Here is a 5,000-nt window from a genome sequence, read left to right as displayed (position 1 = left end):
ATCGTATACCTAAAGGCTTTTCCGGGTATTTTGGAGGATTTAAAAACATTTCGTAATTCCATAATGCTAGATACCTTAGAGGTAGTAGTGAACCGCAATATCCCATTTCCTAACGTCCTCGTTTGCACGAACATATTCTCTTCTATTAATTTTGAAATCATGGAACTGTTTTAATGCCTGGCTTGTAACTCGCCGCCACTGACGTAGCAGCAAGGTTTGTCAAAGATCTCAGGGTTAAGTCCCAAGGCAAAATACAATAAATCGAGAAAGAGAATTACGAGGGAGTTCAAATGAGTTCAGGTATCAATGGCAAATTTGCTTTCATGTGTAGTGGAGGAAACACCAAAGAGTGAATAATCTCACATAGTGTGAGGTTGTTCTTTCTTGAATTTTCACCTGGGGACAACAAAGGCTTTATGATTGATGTGGGTACATTAATGTAAAGTGTATCACAGAAAGCTTATTTTCTTTCTCCATCATTTTCACAAACACTTTCTGCACCAACAATCCTTATAAAGTAAATAAAATATTTCCAGGTTTATTATAGGTGTACTTGTCACAGGTAATATATCAAAGCCATTTCATTTATTATTTTTTATGTTTCTTCTTCTTCTGGGGTAAGATTGACGCCCAATAATGCTGGAAGTCTGTCTTATAAAAGGTTTCTAGTTTGTTTTCATAAGCAATTTCATTTGGGGGTTTTATTGTGTAGTTGTCAATTTTTTTATATATTTGATAAATACAGACTAGTATATTGATGAAACAGACGGAGAGAGAGAGAGAGAGAGAGAGAGAGAGAGAGAGAGAGAGAGAGAGAGAGAGAGATACACTAACCATATATTGCTTAATAATATTAGTTTGAAAAAAAATGACTATTTTCATTATATTTCACAGGCATTTTATAGTGAAAAAACTTTAAACTTTAGGCTAACATACAAAATAATTTTCAGGTAATCTCGATTGATAGATAATATCAAAAGAAAGAATTTCATATATATTTTGCAAGTAGCACCACGAAACCACCATTATATTTGACTTTGTGAAACAAACAATATAAAACTTTTTTTTTTTTAAACAACTACAAATGGTTCCCCTAAGAGTCAAAGGGCACATCAGTGCGAACATAAGGCCCCCATGAATATACATGAAGCTAAACGAGACTTTCATTCGTTTTTCGTTGCACCATAAACGTGTGTTGCTGAGCGAGAGAGAGAGAGAGAGAGAGAGAGGAGAGAGAGAGAGAGAGAGAGAGAGAGAGAGAGAGAGAGAGAGAGAGAGTCCCGAAGTTACTCTTCGCTAAGGAAAACGTATTATAATTGCTGAATTCAAGCGCGCTAAATGAATTTTTTAGCTCCACTACATGTACAATATTCTTTCTAATTATTTATACAGAAAATCCGAAGTATATGTAATAAAATTCAATGATGTAAAAATAATAAGGTTTCTCTTCCTTAAATGGAGAGTCATTGCCAAAACTCGGAAACAGAAATATTAAGCAAGGAATACACATCACCATGAATTACGGAAATTGTCTGAAAATCTTGCGCTCGTATTTCTGAAACAAGGGAAAACGTGAACATAAATATAGTGTCAGCATGAATGCAGGTACAGTGCAGAGAGATTCATTCGTATACAAATTTTTGGCATATAAATTGCTTCTGCTCTTAATTGCCTCGTGTAGCATAGGATAGTATATCCTTTTTTTAAAATATATATATATCATATATATATATATATATATATATATATATATAATATATATATATATATATATATATGTATATATATATATATATATTATACTATATATATATATATATATTATATATATATATATATATATATATATATATATATATATATATATTACTGCATATGTCAGGTATTGTCTCGGAAGGCTATCATCATGTCGAAGATTTTAATTGAACGAGAGCTACTCCCTTAGGGAGAAGGCTAATTTAATGAGGGAAAACTATTTGATTCATATTTTACTGTCACAGTTGAGTCAATATTTAAAGATACTCTTTCGAGAGTTTTGATTTTGAATTCCTTTAAGTCATTAAACAGAATTTTTTTTTTTCTTATTAACTTTTTTTGTAGGAATGTTTGACATAAAACAAAATTTTTCATTTTTTCTTATTCAATTAGTTGCCATTCAACTTTTTTGTAGGAATGTTTGGCAAAAACATTTTGCGTGTGGATGGGTCTTTGTGTGTGTGTGTATGTGTGTGTGTGTGTGTGTGTGTGAGAGAGAGAGAGAGAGAGAGAAGGGGAGAAAGATAGGCTTTCTGGCGTAATGTATGAATGCATATGTTGCCATCATATGGGTCAAGTTATTCTGAAGCGAAACTTAATTGAACTAACAAAAGATGTCATTCCAGACCCTCTTGAACAAGTAATGATATTAATATGGGGGACTGCTTCACAAAAAGTTGAATATCTGTTATGAAATGCAATCTGTGATGACGTTCCACCTGTTGGCGAAGGGTTGACATAAAACTCATGATTTATGGCGTGTCAAGCGTGGCGATAACTTTTATTGAGATGTAAAAACATAATGAAATGAAGAAAACAACCATTTATTACGGATTTCATTATTCTTAAAAGGGAGGTGACCTTTATCGTATGAAAGATTAGGATCTTTTTAATTTCATGTGATTTATTACTCTCTTTTTATTTAATCAAGAGAAGATTGATGCTTCTATATAATATCTAAGACGACTAGGCAAAACAAGGCCAGTTTGTAAACACATCTTTCTGAATGTCAGCTTCTCTTTTCAGTGTTTCACAGTAAAGAGTTCTGTTATCATATTCTGACTTTCTTTCTTTGGGTCAGCAGACCATTTACCGAAGAGGACTCGAAACAGAAATCAGCCTACAGAGATAGACAGGTTACAGGAAAAGCTATTAAATTTAACTGATATATATAAAAAAAACAATGCCCCTGAATTCAGGAGACGTCAGCAAAAACATACCGATCTTATCGTTTTGTATCTTACATAGATATTTTCTTAATGGTATATACAAATTTATACGTTTTCATACTTGAAGGATCATACTAGTGTTGACAAAATAGTTCCTGTACAAGTTCATTCTTAAGATTCGAGGATGGGTAAGGTTTGCAAAATATTACTTGAACAGTACAGAGAGCTCGAGTGGTCTACCTCATAAAAGGGAAACACCCTGAATATGGGGCTGGGTTGCCCGAAGGACTTCGCCATCATTTATTTGATTATATTTTTGCATTCTTTCTTTTTATAGTCACATAGATTATTTGATTTCACGCAAAATTCCCACTATTATCACCGCCTCAAAACATCGTGAAGATAGCACTGGGATACGCGAAAGAATTCGATATAATTTATTAAATTTCATTTTTGGAACATATTTTGTTTTACAAAATCCCATAGTTACTTAACTTCGAAAATATATAATAACTCTACCTTATTTCCGTATACGCAAAATAATCACCATGATCATCAGCTCAAGTCAGAAAAACAAATGATATTCTTCAGCTTGAAATGAAAATTCCTCTACTTGGGGAAAGACGTGATAAGAAGGCCGCCTGGAGTCAAGGAGTTTTCTCTCTCTCTCTCTCTCTCTCTCTCTGTACAGAGAGAGATCTAAGCAAAATCGTACGGAGGAAATGTAAATATGAAGAACTTCTGGTTGATATTTGTTTTGAGTCCAAATCCGCAACAATTTTCATTCCCTTCCTGAAAACAGCCTCCGGAGTCCATTAAATGATTTCCTGATAGAAAGAATTGTCTTATTTATGAAGATTTTTCTTGATGCCTGAATATTTTCATGAGTATTTATTAGTAAAACTTGGGAAATTAGTAAACATTGAATATGTAAATTATTATATAGATAAATATATATTCAAATATCTATATTCTGTTCATTCAATCCTTCATACCCAAGAATTCATTAATTATAGATAAAAAGTAGGTATTAAATAGACAGTCATCTTAGTATTTCTATCCATTCAAGGGCAATTCCACGGGTGCTAAAATAAAACATTCTTCTCAGATGCACTTCTTAATGAAATAAAAAAAAGACACATTATCTGATACACAGAGACTTACTAATTTATGACCAGTTATAAATAAGTCACTACTGCCACCATATGAGAAAAAGTGATTCAGGTTTTCATATATTAGAAGGTTATTATAAATAAATAGCTATTATTTTTTCAACGTGCGAGAATCCGGGAATTTATAACACAGGAAAACACTCACACGGAAACCAACAATTCAGGTAGGGTATCGATAGCACCCTGAACTGACCCATTTCATCTGCAAGAAAAAAAAGAAAAGAAAAAAAAAAGGATAAATAATGACAGGCGACTCTCCATCCCACACGTTGACGCTTTTTGCCTCAGTAATTGATTGTTGTATATTTGTCGGTTTCATATCCTGATTGACAGCCAGCGCTGTCAAAGTAATAATAAAGAGCCATTTTCGCTTTAACAATGGAAACACGAGAGAAAAGATTAAAGAACGTTAAAGTTCTACTGTGATCGAGACGATGAAGAACAACCAATTGGAAAGGTATTGTGCGGAAACGTTTGAGGATAAGATATTCTTGTTATCCAAATAGCTTGGATTATGAAGGAAAGAATTTTAGTCTGAATAACAGTATAGTTTGAAATTATATATATATATATATATATATATATATATATATATATATATATATATATATATATATATATATATATATATATATAGAGAGAGAGAGAGAGAGAGAGAGAGAGATAACGCAGAATTATCATTATTTGAACATGTCCTTCCGAAACCAATAGGATACCATCAAAACAAACCCTGTGGTAAAAGAAACAACTCATAAAAAAATCAACACAAAAGTGGTTCCAGGGTCAGATCAAATATAGACATATTCGTTCTTCTTCTTCTTCTTCTTCTTCTTCTTCTTCTTCTTCTTCATCTTCGTCTTCTTCTCGGTAAATAAACATGAAGCGTTATGTTCTTTGGCTTCTG

Source organism: Macrobrachium nipponense, chromosome 1 (assembly GCF_015104395.2).
Source record: "Macrobrachium nipponense isolate FS-2020 chromosome 1, ASM1510439v2, whole genome shotgun sequence".
Taxonomy (NCBI): domain Eukaryota; kingdom Metazoa; phylum Arthropoda; class Malacostraca; order Decapoda; family Palaemonidae; genus Macrobrachium; species Macrobrachium nipponense.
The sequence above is the reverse complement of the archived record's forward strand: the minus strand, read 5'-3'. Positions refer to the sequence as shown.